General features: G+C 40.5%; 1 protein-coding gene across 5 annotated transcripts in view; it reads right to left on the bottom strand.

The window, feature by feature from the left end:
* LOC134206139 (uncharacterized) overlaps nucleotides 1–22,800 on the bottom strand; it is a 77,806-nt gene that overhangs the window by 33,676 nt on the left and 21,330 nt on the right. Inside the window, exon 1 of one of the 5 annotated variants that reach the window (XM_062681828.1) lies at nucleotides 14,852–15,316. The exons of 2 other annotated variants lie outside the window; for them this stretch is intronic. The gene's annotated coding sequence lies outside the window, so the exon portion shown is untranslated. Of the gene's footprint in view, nucleotides 1–7,744; nucleotides 8,674–14,851; nucleotides 15,317–22,800 lie in introns of those variants that run through there. 2 more of the 5 variants (XM_062681827.1, XM_062681829.1) reach the window with 2 other exon arrangements.

Raw genomic sequence — 22,800 nt, 5'->3', positions numbered from 1 at the left:
AAGTAAACCGTCTGGTAACATAATTTTAGTTAGAGCTTCAACGTATGTAGATTTGCAACAATAAATGAGCTCAACCACAGCACAATTGGCTAAAGTTTGAGCCATATACCATATTTTTCAATTTTCAGAACAAAATATATTGGGGGTCCCGTAGCGTAGTTAGCTACTCGTTCGCCTTACAAACGAGTGGTCATAGGTTCGATAAACAGCCCCACCACCAAACCCTTGTCAGTCGCCGGACTAGAGAAGTCGCAAATTAATCGATTACTTCAATTAATCGATTCATCGCACAGTGGCGGAAAGCAGGACAAAACATCAATTTTTTTCGTGATTTTCCCATATTTTTTAATTTAACATATGGTCGGGGTTCAGCCAAAACGCACCAATTCAATTCAAGCGTACATTTGCAATAGGATATCCTCATTTATTGGATTGAGGGATATCCGATACGATTTGCGATCAATTTAATCTGTAAAACGAAAGTTTGGGTAGAAAAATGGGTAATTTTTTCGTTGGCGCTTGGTGCGTTTTGGCTGAACCCCGACCATATATATTGAATGAGCTAGTTCCAATTTTTTGTGATTGTAGCTTGCAAATTAAATTTTTGGTGTCTTGTCGAAGTTCATTCCGTAAAGTGTCTCCCGAACAAATATATAACCATAATATAACCACAGACAAGCAGACATAACATATTGAACAATCACTCATCAAATTCATCGTCGTACAAACACTAACGAAATCTATCGTTTCCACTTAGTTGGGCAAATCACGAATCAGATGGCGTTAGTGGGTAAACGTCAAACTCGAGCAAATCCGATGCGAGCGCCACTTGTGACCGATTGGCCAACTAATTATTATTTAAATTGACCAGTAAATCAGTGAACGATGAGGATTTCACGAGTGTTATGTCTGTTTGTCTGTGATATAACTGTTCACACTTATTTAATTGGAGGTGAATTGATTCTGAATATTGAACAGGAAATAACATCCAGGCAAAAGTCAGTATAGAAGAGGAACATCGGAGACAATATACTTAAAAGAAGAAAAAAAAACCAGCGTGGTGTAATACTTTTTTTCAAACTGAAAACATAGCAAAAGGATAGGACTTTGATATATGCTATTGCTGTTGCTACTGCAATAATTGTTGTAGCCTATCACATACATGCTTCCTTCTCATGACTAATAATGCGATCAAGTTTAATTTCCTTTCGCTGCTTGTGATGAGTTGTTTTCCACTGAGCGGGGTATTGCATTGATGGAGGGTCCTGTCATCTCAATGTTGGATGATGAATGATGGCATTAATATCAATTTTATGCATGCAAGGGGTTCGGAACTTTTTGAATGGGCCTTCATAATAGGAGATGCATAAATATTAGATCGTGGCGGTGCGAATTTCGTGAGCAACGATCAGAAAGCGGGGTCCTTCAACAATGACGTCCAAGGTTTTACGGGGGAGGAGGTCTATGCACTATAAAATATACAAAAAAGCGTGATAGAGGAGGGGGGGGGTAAAAAAAATCAAAAAGTTGTGGACGTCATATTTGAGTCGCCAACTAAAATACTATGGACTACGGAATCACTACGGTCACCATAGAAGCAAATATAACTTGATATAAACGGTCTCCAGTTAGCCTTGCGAGCAAAGGCGTAGAATTATTGTGCATTTAGACCTGTTTGAATGATGCTGATGCACTGGCAGCAAGGCCCACTTCCGGCAAAATTCACACGGAAAAATAAAATAAATATGCAGCACTGCACGGTGTTACCTGTCACCAAATCGAACTTGTTTTGTCGCTGACAACGTCGCTGGCACCAAATTGAAGTTCGGAAGTCAATTTCCACACTTCCGAACACTCTTCCGACAATGTGTTAGCATTAGCATTGAGCAATTCGCACAAATTCGTAGGTGGTACAACGTACAAGCCAAGATTATTATATGAGAATATCATCACTTTCATCCATTACCACAGATATTAATTTGGGACTAATCACTATCTCTTAGATGGAAGCAGGGACGGGAACGGTTGACATTTCTTTTTGTCATTCAATCTGCCACGAAGTAAAAGAAAAACAAAAACACGGCAGCCGCTGCAGCCACGACCAAGCAGACGACAGTCAGCACACGATTTTTTTTATTTTCTCTCCCCACAATTAATGTTTCTGTACGCTCATTTCACGACGTATGACCGTTTTTGGTGTGAATGATTATTTCTTTACTCCTTGCTCATTTTGGAGACTAGAACTAATGAATTCGTACCAACGGCTAGCATTCTTGCGCCACAGGCAATTAAGCTGCGCACGAACCGAAACAAGAAATCTGCTGACCGCACCGACGGCTCGACTCTCACGCAACAGCAGGCAAGATCATACAAACAAATGCCTCATCGGTAAAAAAAATGTCACAATGAAGCGTACATTTTTTTTTGAAAACTGTTTCAGTTTGTGCGGTGCGTTAAATTTGACCGGATAAAATATAAACATTCGCATAATCACAGTGTTTTACTGTACATTTCCCAACACTGGATGGAAGCAATGCATTCTCCAATAGTCGAGATCTGTCCTGGCCACGTCCTTGCGAATGCTGAGGAGTGGGAAAGATGATTAGTTGGACACCTACTTAAGAAAGATGCAGAGAACTCTACGACCTCTCATAGGTGCGCGCACAGGTGGTTTTGGGATTGTGGGAAGGTTATAACAGTAGAGAATAGTTTTGGTAGAACGTGAAAACCAGAAAGAACTAAGATAGAAATACAAAGTAGGAAAGGGACGAGCCTGGAATTGAACCCACGACCTCCTGCTTATAAGGCAGAAGCGGTAGCCACTAGACCACCGAGCTCGTCAACGCTCTTCCGACAATGTGTTGGTAGCAAATTCAAATTTTGTCCTGACGTTCATGATGTCGGAAGTAAGTTCGGAAGTAAAACGTCGGAAGTCGGAATATAATTTAATGCTGCCGACACAATACCGAACCGGAGATGGTGAGTACGATTCTCGAACTGGTCAAGGATGCTTCCGGGTGGGAAACATTCTCGACCCCTTGGGCATTATGTAATCATTGTACTTGCCACACAATATACATACTCATGCAATGGCGGACATATCAAAGCTTTCAATAAATTACTGAAGTAATGCTTAAAGCATACTTAGTTGAAAAGCAGACCAAGTTTTAGTTGGAATGTATTGTAGAGCCATATAAAACAAAGAAGAAGATAATCGCCCTACATGTTCAAAAAAGAATCCCGATTAGAAGCTTGGAACATGGACGTGCTAGTCGGTACTGGAAATTTGCGGGTAGGGCAGAAAGTGTGGAAAAGCTACATCGAGTGGCCCTCAAAGCTGTGATACCGATTCTCAACGAGTTGAGAATCGGTTTTTACTTCTGGAAAAGATACGCCAGCGCGTGAAAGGATGGACGATGATAGCTTATTAACGCAAGGAAATGCATGCATTCTGCATACGAAAGATGGCAATCTTTATCATAAAACAACATTGCTGAAAACGGTATCGGATAATTGCAGATGCAGATAACCTCCCATCCGTAATGTCATACTAACGAGCCTCAATAAAGAAATAAAAGAAACCGATCGAAATCGAACCTGACAACAGGTTAAAGCGATAGCTGGACATCGCTCAGGATGGAGACCTTCAAGTCGGCCCTTTGCACCACCGCAGGTGTACAGGACCCATAAATAAGTATCTTTTTAAATGTCCAGGACATCTGCTATAGACTTTTCTGGAATGCTATAAAGTATGCTTACGTTGAATATTACAGGAATACAAATATTTGCATAGTTTCTGATAGTCAAGCAGTGTTGAATGCTTTGAAATCAGCAATCGTACTGTCTGACCCTGTCTGACTATGAATTTACTTAAATATTACAAAGAGAATAAATCTCAATGCGGTGGTACGATTTATCAGGACCATAATACCGAATTGGGGAAACAGTCAAGCGATGCGATTGCCCTACATAGCAGTAATGCATCAACATGACAAAGTTTTATCAATTGGGGCTTATATCACAATAGATCTAACAAATGTTTCCAGTGATTGAAATATGCAGCAAGAAAAAAAAATCTGCTAGGGCAGTGTCCAGTTATCAGGCCAATGTTAAAACCTACTAGTTTTTCGGTTTGATTCGAATTAGTTTGGAAATTGAAATGAAATAGGAAATTAATAATTATAGAAATGGTTACCATCATAACAACAGGCGACTTTCACACCTATTTTGAAACTATGCATAATTGATAACATTGAAAGCTTAAATTCTTTCTTTGCTAATTTTATGTAGTTTCGAACATTTCGATCTTTTAATTGTATTTTATCGTCTAGAAATTGGTAAGTAAATTACTGGGAAGCTTCTAGAATTCTTTAAAATATTTTTCTAGAAAATTTTTCGGATATTGTCTTCAATATTCCAGGAATTCCTTGGTTCAGGAGTTCCTTCAGAAACTACTATTGAAATTTCTTGGAAAAATCGTCAAGATATTATCTCAGAAATTCTTCCAGAAATTCCAACGGAAAATCCTCCAGACATTTTTCGTAAAATCCTTAGAGAATTCTTTGGGACATTCATTCAAAAAATCTTTTAGGCATTCTTGCCGGAATTTTTGAGAAATTCATTTTAAAATTCCTCCGGAACTTCCTTCAGATATTATATCAGAAATTTCTTCGAAAATTCCTTTAGACAAACCTTAGGTAATTTCTTAAAGAATTCGTCTAGCAATTTCTCAAGAAACTATTTTAGAAATTATTTGAAAAAAAAAACGCTATGTTGTTGTCCAACTTTAGTTCACCCTTGAAAAAAAAGGCCAAATATACAGGCCGAAACGTTGGGCAAAACAAAACTAATCGTTTTAACTAAATCAGACTGAGAAAGCCATACAACATAGCATCAAATCATCCAGTCGTAACTATTTTGTATGATCCCTTAAAAAAAAACCCTAAGGAAAAAAATCCTTCGAAATTTCCGTTAGGAATTTTGTCTGAAATTATTTTAGAAACTCTTTCAAATAAACATTCGGTTTTTTTACTGGAAACTCGTATATCAATTTTTTTCCGTTGGAAATTCCATTCCTTGGAAAATTCGGAAAATCCATTCCCTCGAAAATCTGTCCATTAAATTATTTAAAATTTCCTCCGGAAACTCCTTCAAATATTTAAGGATAAAATTCTAAGAACTTCCAAAAATCCTAAAGGAATTTCCGAATGAATTTCTAAGAGAATGACACAAGAATTCCAGAGGAAATTTATGACATTATTATTTTTTCCAGTAACTCTCCCAGAAATTTCTCCAGGAATTCCTTCAAATATGCCTCAAGAGTCGCTTCAGAAATCGTTTTTAAAAATATTTTTTTTCGGAAAATCCATCGAAAATTCCATTAGGATTTTTCTAATATTTACTTCCGGAATTCCTTTAGAAGTTCTTTTAGGAATTTCTTCGAAAATTATTTCAGTTGGAATTTTCAGAGGAAATTATGAATGAAGGGTTTTTAAAGTAATTTTGGAATGAATTTCCAGTGAAATTTTAGAAGGATTTTTTAAAAGAATATCCGAAGGATTTTACAATTTACGATTTGGTATCGGAATTTCCGATGAAATTTCTAAATACTTACAGGAATTCCTCCGGAAATTCTCGCAAGAACTTCTTCAAACATTTATCCAGAAATTTATTACATTGAAAAATCTGATTCAAAATTCACAGAAATTTTGACGTATACAGGGTGTTCAATAAGTTCGAATACACTTTCTAAAAATGTTTAAAAATTGAAATTAAATTATTTCTTTTCCCGGTTGCATTTCACTGAAAGTATTGTTTATAAGGAACGTTTGTAACATTTTTTGGAATGACCTCTATTTTGTACTTCTTCACGAGCTTTAAACGTTTCTAAAACCCATCGCAAGCGGCACGCACGGTCTGCATGGGCATTTCGTTCCGGATTTTGAGAATTACGTCTTGAACTGGTCCAAGTTACTGACCTTGTATTCGTACAGTTTTAGCATAATAAAGGACCACATAAAAAAGTTAAGAGGGTTCAGATCCGGGAAACTGTGAGGTCGCAAAGTTTTGTTAAAAAAGTCGATGAAATTGTCCCCATATCAATTTCCGTGTATAAAGGGTTATCGTCGTATTGGAACACGTAGAGCTCATCTCCGTCTAAGCACCGGGCCACAGTTTTGTAGTACGTTAATACGTACTACCTCAGTTTTGTAGTACGCCGCAATGATTTTGAAATTCAAAAATGGCTATTTATGATACCCAATCCATTTTCAACGCACGTAATAAACAAACAACAAGTGACAGAATGTCAACACCACACACATCCTATAGCGTATAAATACCGCTAACACTGACACCAATACTAATACAGAATATATACATTGGGCTTACAAACACAATGATCAAACATTTGTATTCGAACTTATTGAACACCCTGTACATATGTTCAAATTTAATAAACAATATTCCAGTGTTCAAGTCCAAAATCTATCCTTCTTAAGTTATAAGGCGAGTTGTTTGATAGCTTGTTTTTGGCTCATTGTCATATGGCATATGTCCCATTTATTCTAACATTAAGACGTGTTTTTGTCTCTTATTTTGAACTACAACATGTTCACTTTCCTCTTGCTAATTTCCCTGATTGACCCAAGAATTTCCTGATTTTTCCAGGTAGTCGACACCCTGGAAATGGTTATACGTCCGAGTACGCAATTATCAAGCAAAACTGGCTTTCAAATCCAGCCAATGTTCTTAAAGGCTATTTGACAGTTAATTGTAGAGTTCCATATCTGTTGGCGACTCAGAAGTAATGTTGGAACCAAAGTGAGGAGGTCTCCGTTTATATACTACACACTTGAACTGACATCCATGCGAAGTGTTATAAATAATTTGTTCAGATGGTGTTTAATCACACGTATATCACAAATTGAGTTATAAAGCATACTTTTTGAGCAATATCTGTTATGTTGTCCTTACGATTATTTTACAGAATCTTGAAGAGCTACGAATAAATAATCTTGGGATTAAAAAACTATTCTCACTGTACATGCTATAAAGTTTCATTAATTCAAGACTAATAACGATGCCGGCCACGTCCTAACAGTCAATTTAGAATTAGGAGAGGAAAATCTATATAGGAAGTTATGTCAAAGTAATTTACTCAACCGCACAAAGCAGAACCAAGGATTTCGATGATCGTGCGATCGTTCTGCGTCCGATAGAAAACACGAAAATGCGCACCCTTTACTGCCCGACTGCACAAAAAAGAACTAAACACCCGGAGCCGCGTCCGATACGAAACACGTTCAATCGCGAGGTCTCTGTTATGCGTTTTGATTCCAAAGTATTACAGTCGACTCTCCATATCTCGATGTTCTATGTCTCGATATCTCCCTATGTCGATGGTTTCCTCAGTCCCTTCGATTTACAAATATTTGGGCTTTAATATTGAATAAACCATCGAATCAACAATATATCGTGATGTAGAACACATGAGAATATTTTAAGTACAGAACATCGACCCATGGTAATCAAGCACGAAAGCAGGCAACCTAGGAGCACTGGATGTGTGACAGATAGAGCATGTATTGTAATATATTAATAAAGAGGGAAAAGGTGTTCAAATATATCTTGATTACTTAATAAACTACTTCCCGAAACTAGCCAAGACAATGTCTTCATATGAAATTATAAACGCTGATGTACAAGAATTTCATTGTACGCAATTCCGTTAACCTGTATTTACCATGACTGCCGTACTCCGTTTCAATCAAATAGTAGTAGATTACGCACTGATAAACTGCTCAAGTCGCTCTTTTTCTTCCTCTTCGCCAATTGCCGTCCCACATACACTATTGTACAGCACTATCCACTTATTGCGCAGACAGTTGATATTCGTTCCGTCACTTCAGCGAGCGAGCATAACCAAATAACGTCAAACGTATACTGACTCTGACTACTACTAGGCAGCAGCCAGCCAGCGGTACTTGATGTTTCTCGATTCCGCCTGCCAAGATCCAACGAAGAACGAGTCGTTGAGTTGTTTCTTCTTTTCTCACGGATTCCGAGGTGGCTATTCTAATCTAGTCGCTGACTGCTTGCCTGCCACATGCCGCAATTATAGCACTCATGTTATAAATAGCTCCCCAATCACTCCGAATCACACGTCCATATTGGCACATTCCGGACGTTGTGGGTAAGAACTGAGTTGCAGATATTTCAATGCCAATTTAGTAGAACTCTTTGGGAATCTATTATTTTTCATATTCGAGAACCGGTATTTGTATGGCTACAATTGGTTGCTACCTGGCCCATTCGATTATGCTACACGATGATTCATCACTCTTGTGGAACGACTATTAGTTAGCACTAAATCAGCACTGCTCAGCAATTTATACGTCACCACCATCTTGGCGGGTATGAGTTGGTATCACTACACTTTCCAGCAAACTCATGTGATTTAACGCATTAATTACACTCTCTGAGCTCCGTGCATATAATTAACCCCGTTAACCGGATCATCGGAAGTGGCACACACTGTCACTGAAAGCACTGATCAGACACTTCGTGTCTGATGGATACTTCTTCTTAGCGGCGAACTTGTTATGAGGCACTGTTTTTCACTGGAAAATTCCCAAGTTATTCACAATTGTCGTAACCTTTCCGAAACAAGTGAAACTTCATCTCGTTCAAACTTTCGAGCACTGAAGGTCGAAATAAAGGAAATTGGGACCACAACGTCACTGCTTGTACCGCCCACAACGGATGCTCATTAAGCTAAAATCTTCCGGCAGGATGGGCAATGTGGCTGAATTGGGCTTCACGTAACACTGACTGGGGAAAGATTATCCCCGCTCGTAGGTGTGAGTGCGACTTGGATTTTCCTTCTTCCATACAGATAACTACATCATTATAACTCCGGTAAAACCGAACAAGCTTGCCATCAAAAAACTTGATGTATAGAATATCATACAGTTTTTTTTTGCGATCCTTCGATGTGGGACGCAAAGCTAAACATCATCAACTAACATTGCACTGCTAACAACGGCAACTCCCGCAGAATGGGCAATTCTCACTTGAACGGAATGGGGAATATTGTTGCTGGTAATATGGCGATGCAACAGTATTGTCCCTGTTTTATCAACAGTCTCTTAAATTTGCGAAATATAGAAATGGTTTTGTTTGATAATTGCGACTATGGACTTTAAACACATACCGAGCTAGGCAGAATATTCAGATTTGTTTATTTTTTGTGATTTTTGATTTAATAGCAATTCTTCACTATGAGAAAATTGGAACCAATTTTTAAAACTAATTAGTACTATTCCATTTAAATCCACCATTGATTGTACCTTCACAGTAAGTGAAATTCTGTTGGAAATTCGAATGAATTTCCGTTGGAAGTTCGAATAAGATTTCGTTGGAAATTCGAATGAAATTCCGTTGGAAATTCAAATGAATTTCTATTGGAAATTCAAATGCCTTTCCGTGAGAAATTCGAATGAATTTCCGTTGGAAATTGGAATGAATTTCCGTTGGAAATTGGAATGAATTTCCGTTGGAAATTCGAATGAATTTCCGTTGGATATTCGAATGAATTTCCGCTAGAAATTCGAATGAATTTCCGTTGGAAAAACAAATGAACTTCCGTTGGAAGTTCGAATAAGATTTCGTTGGAAATTTGAATGCATTTCCGATGAAAATTTGAATGAATTTTCGATGTAAATTCAAATGAATTTCCGATGGAAATTCGAATTAATTTCCGATGGAAATTCGAATCATTTTGAATCATTTTCCGTTGGAAGTGCGAAAGAATTTCCGTTGGAAGTTCAAATGAATTTCCGTTGAAAGTTAAAATGAATTTCCGTTGGAAGTTCAAATGAATTGGAATCGAATGAATTTCCGATGGAAATTTGAATGAATTTCCGATGGAAATTCGAATGATTATCCGTTGGAAGTTCGAATGATTTTCCGTTGGAAGTTCGAATGATTTTCCGTTGGAAGTTCGAATGATTTTCCTTTGGAAGTTCAAATAAGATCCCGTTGGAAATTCGAATGAATTCCCATTGGAAAGTCGAATGAATTTCCGTTGGAAATTCGAATGAATTTCCGTTGAAAATTCGAATGAATATCCGTTGGAAATTTGAATGAATTTCCGTTGGAAATTCGAATGAATTTCCGTTGGAAATTCGAATGAATTTCCGTTGGAAATTCGAATGAATTTCCGTTGGAAATTCGAATGAATTTCCGTTCCGTTGGAAATTCGAATGAATTTCCGTTGGAAACTCGAATGAATCTCCGTTGGAAATTCGAATGAATTTCCGTTGGAAACTCGAATGAATCTCCGTTGGAAATTCGAATGAATTTCCGTTGGAAATTCGAATGAATTTCCGTTGGAAATTCGAATGAATGTCCGTTGAAAATTTGAATGAATTTCCGTTAGAAATTCAAATGAATTTCCGTTGGAATTTGGAATGAATTTCCGTTGGAATTTGGAATGAATTTCCGTTGGAAATTCGAATGAATTTCCGTTGGAAATTCGAATGAATTTCCGTTGGAAATTCGAATGAATTTCCGTTGGAAATTCGAATGAATTTCCGTTGGAAATTCGAATGAATTTCCGTTGGAAATTCGAATGGATTTCCGTTGGAAATTCGAATGGATTTCTGTTGGAAATGCGAATGAATTTCCGTTGGAAATTCGAATGAATTTCTGTTGGAAATTCGAATGAATTTCCGTTGGAAATACGAATGAATTTCCGTTGGAAATACGAATGAATTTCCGTTGGAAATACGAATGAATTTCCGTTGGAAATACGAATGAATTTCCGTTGGAAATTTGAATGAATTTCCGTTGGAAATTCGAATGAATTTCCGTTGGAAATTCGAATGAATTTCCGTTGGAAATTCGAATGAATTTCCGTTGGAAATTCGAATGAATTTCCGTTGGAAATTCGAATGAATTTCCGTTGGAAATTCGAATGGATTTCCGTTGGAAATTCGAATGGATTTCTGTTGGAAATGCGAATGAATTTCCGTTGGAAATTCGAATGAATTTCTGTTGGAAATTCGAATGAATTTCCGTTCCGTTGGAAATTCGAATGAATTTCCGTTGGAAATACGAATGAATTTCCGTTGGAAATTTGAATGAATTTCCGTTGGAAATTTGAATGAATTTCCGTTGGAAATTTGAATGAATTTCCGTTGAAAATTCGAATGAATTTCCGTTGGAAATTCGGATGAATTTCCGTTGGAAATTCGAATGAATTTCCGTTGGAAATTCGAATGAATTTCCGTTGGAAATTCGAATGAATTTCCGTTGGAAATTCGAATGAATTTCCGTTGGAAATTCGAATGAATTTCCGTTGGAAATTCGAATGGATTTCCGTTGGAAATTCGAATGGATTTCTGTTGGAAATGCGAATGAATTTCCGTTGAAAATTCGAATGAATTTCTGTTGGAAATTCGAATGAATTTCCGTTGGAAATACGAATGAATTTCCGTTGGAAATACGAATGAATTTCCGTTGGAAATTTGAATGAATTTCCGTTGGAAATTCGAATGAATTTCCGTTGGAAATTCGAATGAATTTCCGTTGGAAATTCGAATGAATTTCCGTTGGAAATTCGAATGAATTTCCGTTGGAAATTCGAATGAATTTCCGTTGGAAATTCGAATGAATTTCCGTTGGAAATTCGAATGAATTTCCGTTGGAAATTCGAATGAATTTCCGTTGGAAATTCGAATGAATTTCCGTTGGAAATTCGAATGAATTTCCGTTGGAAATTCGAATGAATTTCCGTTGGAAATTCGAATGAATTTCCGGTGAAAATTCGAATTAGTCTTCGGTGGAAATGCGAATGAATTTTCGTTGGACATTCGAATGAATTTCTGATGGAAATTTGAATAAATTTCCGTTGGAAATTCGAATGAGTTTTTGTTCAAAATTCAACTGAATCTCCGTTGGAAAATTGAATGAATTTCCGTTGGAAAATTGAATGGATTTCCGTTGGAAACTTGAATGAATTTAGGTTGGAAATTAGAAAGAATTTCGGTTGGAAATTCGAAAGAATTTCAGTTTGAATTTCGAATGAATTTCCATTGGAAATTCGAATGAATTATTGTTGGAAATTCGAATGAATTTTCGTTGGAAATTCGAATGAATTACAGTTGGAAATTCGAATGAATTTCCGTTGGAAATTCGAATGAATTTTCGTTGGAAATTCGAATGAATTTGCTTTGGAAATTCGAATGAATTTCCGTTGGAAATTCGAATGAATTTTCGTTGAAAATTCAAATGAATTTCCGATGGAAAATCGAATGAATTTTCGTTGGAAATTCAATTGAAATTCTGCTGGAAAATCGAATGAATTTCCGTTAGATATTCGAATGAATTTCCTTTAGAAATTCGAATGAATTTCTGTTAGAAATTTGAATGAATTTCTGTTGGAAATTCTAATGAATTCTAATGAATTTCCGGTGAAAATTCGAATTAGTCTTCGGTGGAAATGCGAATGAATTTCCGGTGGAAATTTGAATGAATTTCCGTCAGAAATTCAAATGAATTTTCGTAGGAAATTCAAAAGAATTTTCAGTGGAAATTCGAATGAATTTCCGTTGGACATTCGAATGAATTTCAGTTGGAAATTCGGATGAATTTCAATTGGAAATTTGGATGAATTTCCGTTGGAAATTCGGATGAATTTCCGTTGGAAATTCAAATTAATTTCCGTTGGAAGTTCGAATGAATTTTCGTTCGAAATTCGAATGAATTTTCGTTGGAAATGTGGATGAAACGTCATTGGAAATTCGGATGAATTTCCGTAGGCAACTTCGATGAATTTGCCTTGAAAATTCTAATGATTTACGGTTGGAATTTTAAACAAATTTCAGTTAATAATATACATGATTGACCATTGAAAATTCGGATGATTTTATCTTGGAAATTCGGATGAATTCCGTTAAAAATTCAAAACAAGTTTTCCGTTGGAAATTCATCCGAGGTTCTAACAAAAATTCATCCAAATTTCCAACGAAACTTCATTTAAAGTTTCAAAAAGAATTCAGGCATCAGGATTTCCAAAGAAAATTTATTAGGAATTCCAACGGAAATCCAATATTCATTTGAATTTCTCATAAATGTCCAATGAACAAGCATCCGAATTTTAATGGAAATTCATCCAATAGAAATTCATTCGTATTTTCAACGAAGATTCATTTAAAGTCACAAAGCAAATTCATCCGAAAATCCAACGGTGTTTCAACAGAAATTGATCCAAAATCAAAAACTTCAAATTCTTTCGAAATTCCAGTAGAAATTTTTCTGAATTTCTAGGGGGAAATGTTTCGGAATTTCAAGAAGAAAATTGTTCGATAATTCCGGAAGAATGAAGTTCCGAATTTTTGGAAGGAAATTGATCGGAATTTCCGGAGGGAGATCGTTACAAATTTCCGGAAGAAAATTGTTCCGAAGGAACGAATCTAATTATTCCGAATTTCTGCAGGAAAATGGTTCGAACTCCCCAAGGAAAATTGTACCGAAATTCCCGAGGGAAAATGTTTTGAAGGGATTATTTTCTGTAATTCCAATACTCAAAGAAAATTAAAGTGGAAATTTTTTTTCAAAAAACGAGGCTAATTTTTTTTAATTTCTGTAGAAAATCTTTCGAACTTTCCGAAAAAATATATTCGAATTTCTGAGAAATCTCTCAGATTTCAATGCGAAATTCAGTTCTATTTTTTAGGGAAATGCTCCCGAATCATTGAATTTCTTCGTACTTCTGGAGAAAACTCTTTCGAACTTCAAGGGCAAAATTCTTCTGAACAATCAAAGATAATTCTCCCCAATTCTAGAAAGAAATTCTTTCGAAATTCAGAAAAAAAAAATTTCTTTGTAATTTTCCTTTGTAAATTTTTCATTGTGAATTTCTCCGGTATTCCAGAGGAAATTTTTATTATGTTTTTATCCAAAGAAATCAAAAGAAATTTTAGTTGGATATCTCTCCCTCTTAAATTAGGAAGAATTTTCCCTTTTAATTCAGAAGGATGTCTTCTGGAAACTCGAAAAGAAATCATCGTAAATTCGTGAGACTTTTCCACGGAAAAACGAAAGAATCAACAAATTTTGAAAAATCCAACTAAATTTTACATTTCGAACTTGTTGTTTCGATTTAGAACATAAACATTTTGTGATTTAAACCAATTTTCACGCAATTTTTGCTTGATGAGATGAAAGATTTTCAGAACTAAAGTAACCTCGAAAGTGTTACGTAATCATTGAGATTTACAAATGAAATTCAATAAACATTATTTCTCTGCAAAAGGGTGTAAATTTAATGTTCTTCAGACGTGTAGCAGAACTGTAATGATACTTTTTCAGTACCAATCCATGACAAGTATTTCCAAAATGGGAAGCTACTGTAAAACTGATTCGAATAGCGTTGATTCTGTTTCTAGATCGACTGATTCAAATAATCGTTCCAAATCAAAAGCATAAACAAAGTATTTTCCGGTAAAACTCAAGTGTCGGGTAAAATACACGATTGCCAAACCTCTTGGTCATCTGACCATAATGTCAATGCCAAGCGGAGACTCTCACTTTACCGAGCAGCAAAGCGAGTTGACGTAGCAAGAGCATTGCTTCAGCGCGTGACATTTCTAGAAAAGCCACTAGATATAGATACTTATTGCCCGTATGGCAGCATTTTCAACCCCTACATATGCTACCAACACCGTTCCACGGTTTGGTTACTGTACTGTTATAATATCGCTTCCAACAACAGTCGACGAGAAACTGCTTCACTGAACGATTGATATCGGTTGTTAAACAAGTTAAGTAAGCACAAATGAATTACCACTAGCACAACTACACTCGGAAAGCGTACCACGTTTCGATGATTTGTGCAGGAAAGAAAATGGTTTGAAAATCATCGAATATTCAACTTAAACCACTCATAACTGGTGAAATACTAACAATTCTCGAGGCGTTTATTATACAACAGATGTGAAGAATGATTATACACGACAGCAGCGGAACACAATTTAACGGCACGGTAACTGTTTAGCGCCACGCGCCTCTATCTCTTCCCCTGCCAGCGGAATATGCACTGCACTTGTACAACAGACGGTCGCGATAATATCCGTCAGCCCCCAGCCAGCCTTGGATTGAAGAACCAACTTTGAACGGTCGGTCACTTTAGAGTCTTGAACGCAGCAGGCTGTGTGTGGTGTGGGGAGAACGATACACACCGATGAAAACGAAACCTAAACCAACCACAACGGCAGTAACCGTGACAACCGACACGAACGAAAGCAACCGAGAGACTATCGTGGCAGCAGAGGCCGATTCCTGCTCAAAGCATGCGGTGAACCGGTGAACGCATAACAACTGGCGGAACTCATGAAATGAATCACAGACGCTAAAAATACTCAACAATCAATTGTTCATGGAAAAGAAGCCAACAATTATACGTTTTTCTTAAGAAATTGTAATAATTTCTTATAAAGCAAAAATCAGTGAAGAAAATTTAAGATGTTTTGTAATCGCTTCTCAAATTTTAATACAGTTTAGTGACAAACAAATTCCTTACTTCTGTGTAATAAAAACTAAGCGTGAGTGAGAGAGCATAACTTTTTTTTTCAAAAAAAATGTGTCCTACGAAGTCAAAGATCTTTGTTGCTGTGTTTGGTGTGCTGCTTTTTCAGCATACTGACTGACTGAACTATTAATGCAAAGCGAACGCGCGCAAAGCAAGCGGAAGAAATTGACATCGTTGAATCGCAGTATCAGACGAAAAAATGGAAGTTAATGTCGCTTTCTTTTGGAAGAATCGAATCATTTCGTAATCAATTATGAAAGTTTATTTTGTATGAGGTATACTATTTATAAAGCAGTTGCTGCGGTGTGGTACGGCGAAGTAATTGGCCAAAGAATTTTAGTTAAGTTTGGTTTTGGTGTTAAATTTATAATATGATTCTACTTTTTCTCTAATGTCAACGTTCATTCGTTTCCCTATCCGCTTGTATCAGTGGTGAATCTGCCACGCATTACTAAAAAGCGGGGATGAAATCTGTAAGTGCTGAATTGAAATCTGACAGGACATTACAGCAGAGAAAAAAAAAAAGTCAAGCCCAAAACGATCAGCCGTCCCGGATGGACATCTTTTATATTTTCCTTTGTACCCCTAGGGGTCTCCAGTACCCTTGCGAGCGTAGGATTGCCAATGCGGAGATGGCGAGTTTGTTACCAAATGCGTCAACAATAAGACCTCCCTGCTTATAACCCTTAACATGTTAATAAAACTCAATATTTGTGAGACTGTGCATGAAGTACCCAAAAGGCGGAATACATGGGTAAATTGCCAACTATCGGTGGGCTGCGAAATGGTGAGTTGACATCCGGGAAGGGGCGCCTAACATGGTCTTCCGATGACAATTGACCGCCAGCTAAGGGTTGCGTACTTAGCTGGTAGTGCAGCCTGGGCACTGTTGTCCTTCTGACATCAGCTAGAGTGAGAGGGCGCGTCCTATGGGGTCTGCCTAGGATGTGGTGGGGTTCGACAGTGGGCTCTGTTGAACTTCTATAAAAAGCTGCATGTGTCCCCAAGCAGGTCCTATCAAAGCGACCGTGTGCCGCTCAAAGCGCACTAGCCTAGTCCTGGTGTTGGGTGGGACTTTAAACAAATTTGACCCGACTGATCGAGCGTCTGTCCACCAAGGATGTGCGGCTCCAACACCGTCTGTTCTGGCATCCAGCGGCTGTGTATGAAATGCTATTCCCCGGAAGCTATACCTAAGATGGCAGCCCCATCCCGGTGGATAGGGAACCTTGGGCCAACAACCTACTGTTCCCGAAACATCAATTTGTTCGAGAATCCGATAATGAAAGAATACGGACTGACTTTACGGCGACGACTCTTAGCGCGAAACAACGGATACGAATAGGAACATGGAACGTTTTAACCCTAGCCCAGCAGGGTAAATTGGCACAACTTGCCAATGATGCACGCAGCATGAAGCTTGAGATCCTGGGACTGAGTGAAGTTCGTTGGCCAAACTTTGGAGAACACAGAACACCGTCGGGACGATTTCTGCTATACTCTGGTTTACGAGGTGAACACGCTCCCCGGCATCGCGGATTTGGCTTTCTACTAAGCGCTCAGGCACACTCTGCGCTTATGAAGTGGGAACCTATAAGTGAAAGGATAATCGTTGCCAGATTTAGAACACGGGTCCGAAACCTTACTATAATCCAATGTTATGCGCCAACAGATGCTGCCGATCTGCAAGACAAAGAGAACTTCTACAGTCAACTCAATGCCGTCGTAGATAGAATTCCGAAGGGTGATATCCAGATCTGTTTGGGCGACTTCAATGCGAAGATCGGATCCGACAACTCGAACCATGAGCGCATTATGGGACGCCATGGTCTCGGAGAAATGAGCGAAAACGGAGAGCTGTTCGCAGATTTTTGTGGTAATAACGACATGGTGATCGGGGGATCGCTCTTCCCTCATCGACCGGTTCACAAGGTCACGTGGGTCTCCCGTGACGGCTTTACGGAAAATCAATCGACCACATCTGCATCAGCCGAAAATGGAAACGGAGCCTTCTTGATGTACGAAATAAACGTAGTGCCGATATCGCGTCTGATCATCACCTCCTCATCGGCGAAATACGCCTGCGCATTGCGCGGATTCGTCGGCAGGAGAAAAGAGTTGTACGACGATTCAAACACACGCCGACTGCAAGATGCCACGGTCCTTCGTTGAAGAACTGGAGACGCGTGCTGCAGATATTCCGGAAGGTGGCAGCGTGGAAGACCAATGGACCGCCATCAAGAATGCCTTCATCGCCACCAGCGAGAACAATCTGGGCGAACTGCGCACCCAGAGAAAACAATGGATCACTGATGAGACCTGGAGGAAGATAGAGGAGCGAAGAGAAGCGAAAGCAACTATAGAGCGATCGAAAACCAGATGAGCTAAAGTCCTAGCCCGTCAACGATACGCGGCTCTTGAGAAGGAAGTAAAACGCTCATGTCGACGGGACAAGCGAGCGTGGGCAGACTCTCTGGCCGACGAAGGAGAGAGAGCCGCCGCAACCGGGGGCATTCGCCTCCTCTACGATATCTCACGACGCTTAAGCGGGGCGAAGATGAATGCAACGATGCCTGTGAAAGACGGGAATGATCAGTTATTGACCGACCCAACTGACCAGCTGAAACGTTGGTTCGAGCACTTCGAACAACTTTTTCAAGTGCCAGCCAGGCCATCACCACCTCGGCATGATCTGCCTAGGATCCGACGTATAACACGCGTCAATACCGAAGCTCCATCTCTGCTAGAGATTCAAACAGTCATCCAAAGCATGAAATTGAATAAAGCCCCAAGGGATCGACCGCATATCAGCCGAGATGCTCAAAGCTGACCCCATGACATCCGCTCAACTACTGCATCGTTTATTTCGTAATATCTGGGACACCGCAACTTTCCCGGTCGACTGGATGCAAGGTATCTTAGTGAAGGTGCCCAAAAAGGGTGACCTGACTGTATGCGATAACTAGCGAGGCATTATGTTGCTGTGTACCGTTCTCAAAGTTCTGTGCATAATAATCCTAGCCCGGATTCTGAAGAAGATCGATGCGACTCTCCGGCGGCAGCAAGCCGGATTCCGTGCCGGAAGATCCTGTGTGGACCATATTGTCACGCTCCGCATCATTCTGGAGCAGGTCAACGAATTCCAAGAGTCCCTTTACTTAGTATTCATTGACTACGAAAAAGCTTTCAACCGTCTCAATCACGAGAATATGTGGGCCCCCTGAGACGCAAGGGGATTCCTGAGAAAATCATCTGCCTCATCAAAACACAGTACGAGGCCTTTTCGTGTAGAGTGCTGCACAATGGGGTCCTGTCCGACCCTATCCGGGTCGTAGCCGGTGTGAGGCAAGGATATATTCTATCACCGTTACTGTTCCTCATCGTAATCGACGAGATTCTGGTAGATGCGATTGACCGTGAACCAAACTGCGGGCTGTTATGGCAGCCTATAACCATGGAGCACCTAAACGACTTCGAATTGGCGGATGACGTTGCACTCCTCGCGCAACGGCGCTCTGATATGCAGAGTAAGCTCAACGACCTTGCCGAACGCTCCTCCTCGGCAGGTTTAGTCATCAACGTCAACAAAACCAAATCGTTGGATGTAAACACGGTGACTCCTTCCAGTTTCACAGTAGCCGGGCAACCAGTAGAGAATGTTGAAAGCTTCCAATATCTTGGTAGCCAAATGGCGTCAGACGGCGGTACCAAGATTGACATAGGCGCACGGATCAAGAAAGCAAGGGCTGCCTTTGCGACTTTAAGAAATATCTGGAAACAGGCAGATAAGTGAACGTACCAAAATACGAATGTTCAACTCTAACATGAAATCTGCGCTGTTATACGCTAGCAAAACATGGTGTGTATCAGTGGAGAACACTCAACGGCTGCAGATGTTCATTAACAGATGCCTGCGGTATATACTTCGGGCCTGGTGGCCTCACAACTGGATCTATCTCAAACTCCATCGTCGTTGTCACCAGAGGCCGATAGCAACAGAAATTCGGGATCGGAAGTGGGACTGGGTCGGCCACACTCTACGTAGGGGCGGAAACGAAATCTGTAAACAAGCATTAGACTGGAACCCAGCGGGACATCGCAGCAAAGGTAGACCCAGAGGCCCATGGCGGCGCAGCCTCAATAAAGAAATAAAAGAAGTCGACCAAAATCTAACCTGGCAACAGGTTGAAGCGATAGCCAGGCAACGCTCAGGATGGAGATCTTTCAAGTCGGCCCTTTGCACCACTGGAGGTGTACAGGATCCATAAGTAAGTAAGTAAGTAGGTGTATTCCGTCTCAATCGTGTATGCACTAACGCTGATGCCACCCCTACCTTCGAGGCGAGTGGAATATTAGTGCTGTCCAATGAGCAGCTCGAAGTAGCTCGAAGTTGTTCCCGTCTTGCTCGTTCTTTTTTGTCAACAAATGGGCATGAGCAGAACAGGGAGAAACTTTGAGCTATTTCAAGCTCTAATTGGATAGCACTATTGAAAGTACATCCGGAGCGAAAAGAAGGAAAGAAAGAGAGGAGAAAAAAAGCAAGACTGAAGACGGGGTATTTGGTCGGTGAACGCTGGATAGGAAAGTTGTTTTCGCGAGTGTCTAAGCAAAATTAAAAAAAAAACGTGGTGAAAGTAGACACCTGAAGACCTCAAAATACTTAGTCCGGACGGGAAATATTACCATCCGGTCCCCCCAATCGAAGCTGGTTAAAGGGATACCGGGAAGGCTTCCTCGACCGAGCGAAAGCGATCCTTGTAGCGGCCGTGCCTACAGCGGCTTAAGTGCATGGTCATAGTGTAGTGGACCCCTAGTGACGGTTCCGAGCCCGGCGTGGTACATAGGCGGACAGACCTTTGTAGGGAAAGCACAACAATCTTCGCCCCCTCAACGCCCGCGAAGGACAATCCGGAAGTGGGCAGTTCCGATATTCGTGGCCACACGTGTCCGTACCCGTTAAATTTTGGCAAGCTACATCCATCTCGGTCCCGCATCAAATAGAGGACAAACACCGGAAAGCCCATTTTGTCACGCTCGCGGCAGGCTGGCCTCTCGTGAAATCGCCGAAGGCAAGAAAACCCTTCCTCGTGCGGTCAGAGGAGTTCGGCACAGGACGCTCATATTCCGTCACTACGGTGACAACCCGTCCCGGCGTGGACCGCACGACAATTCCAGAAACATCGTCAAGAACATCGTCGACCGGGCGCCAAGCGACCAAGAAAACCCTTCCTCGTGCTGTCAGAGGAGTTCGGCATAGGACGGTCACATTCCGTCACTACGGTGGCAACCAGTCCCGATGTGGACCGCACGACAATTCCAGTATCATCATCGACCGGGTGCCAAGCGACCCGAAAACCTGTATCAAAATCGGCCCTCCCCTTTCGGATGTCAAGCAACCTGGAGTTCCCGCGGTTTCTTTCTTTAAGCTACAAACCCTGAATTGCATGGTATGGTCTTGGATCATTGTTGTTGTCCGCTGCTCCACTTTTGTCTTTGTGCGTCCCCTAAGCAGGTTCAAGCTGACCCTGAGAACCCCGAAACGAGGTGAGCTAGTTAGGGACGTTAGGACGTCCGCTCCACAGACGTGAGGACGTCGAAGGAGTTTGTTTCAAGTTTAATTCTCGGTCCGGTCAAGGATGTTTTCAGGTTGGAAACTTTCTCGACACCATGGGTATAGTGTATCCATTGTACTTGCCACACAAGATACATTCTCATGCAATGGCGGGCATAGAAAAGCTTTCAATTAATAACTGAGGAAATGCTAATAGAATACTAAGTTGAAAAGCAGGCCAATTTCCAATTGGAATGTAGAGCTATACAAGAAGAAGAAGAACCCCTAGGGGTGGGAGGACCCATGGGTGAGTGATCTCTTCCAATGGAACAGTTCCGTCTTCATTAGTCATCGCCAAATCACGAGGAGCTCCGCTTGAAGACCTAGAGAAGAAGCGAAAGCAAATTTCGATTCCCCAGCTCTCGTCTGCACTCGCCGGTGCACAGCACATTTATTCGAAAAGGTTGTCAAAAATCTGAACTGTGGTCCTGAAATTCAGACCAATTTTCGAACCGCTTCAACGATCGTTTTGCACGGCACCTCCATTACGCTGGAACAGATTTGTGGCCAACACGTGATAGTATCTATCAAGATTATCACCAAAGGTGACGATTTCCAGATGTAGTAACAAAGGCCACCTTGAGTACGGTTAGATTTAGATAAAACCTCCTGGCCGACAACGGCTAACCGCTAACATCAATCACGCGATGGGCACAACGAGGCTCAGACCGGACCGAACGAATCGGTAGACGGTAATTGATTGAGCTTGATTGACTACCCGTAGTTGCTACTAGGTGGCTGGGTTCGATTCCCGGTGCCGGTCTAGGCAATTTTCGGATTGGAAATTGTCTTGACTTCCCTGAGCATAAAAGTATCATCGTGTTAGCCTCATGATATACGAATGCAAAAATGGTGTGAACGATGGATGGTTCTGCCAACAGCTGATGCAACTCGTGGTTCATTCGCCTCCTCCACGTACCGTCCGCCATCTGCACCCCACCATAGATAGTACGCAACACTTTCCTTTCGAAAACTCCCAGTGCGCGTTGGTCCTCCACGAGCATCGTCCAGGTCTCGTGTCCGTAGAGAACTACCTGTCTAATGAGCGTTTTGTAGATAGTCGGTTTGGTACGGCGGCGAACTTTATTCGATTGGAGCGTCTTGCGGAGTCCAAAGTACGTACGATTTCCAGCCACTATGCGTTTTCGAATTTCTCTACTGGTATCGTTATCGGCGGTCACCAGTGAGCCCAAGTACACGAATTCTTCAACCACCTCGATTTCCACACCACCGATAGAAACTCGTGGTGGGTGGCTTACATTGACCTCTCTTGAGCCTCTTCCTATCATGTACTTCGTCTTGGACGTGTTGATGACTAGTCCAATCCGTTTGGCTTCGCTTTTCAGTCTGATGTAGGCTTCCTCCATCCTCTCAAAGTTACGTGCCATGATATCAATGTCGTCGGCGAAACCAAATAACTGGACGGTCTTCGTGAAAATCGTGTCAATCCCTGCCTTTTGTATTACTCCCTTCAAAGGGATGTTAAATAGCAGACACGAAGGACCATCGCCTTGCCGTAACCCTCTGCGCGTTTCGAAGGGACTCGAGAATGCCCCTGAAGCTCGAACTTCGCACATCACCCGATGCATCGTCA

Source organism: Armigeres subalbatus, chromosome 1 (genome assembly GCF_024139115.2).
Source record: "Armigeres subalbatus isolate Guangzhou_Male chromosome 1, GZ_Asu_2, whole genome shotgun sequence".
Lineage (NCBI taxonomy): Eukaryota > Metazoa > Arthropoda > Insecta > Diptera > Culicidae > Armigeres > Armigeres subalbatus.
Note: the sequence above shows the minus strand (reverse complement) of the source record. Positions and strands in the feature narration are given on the sequence as shown.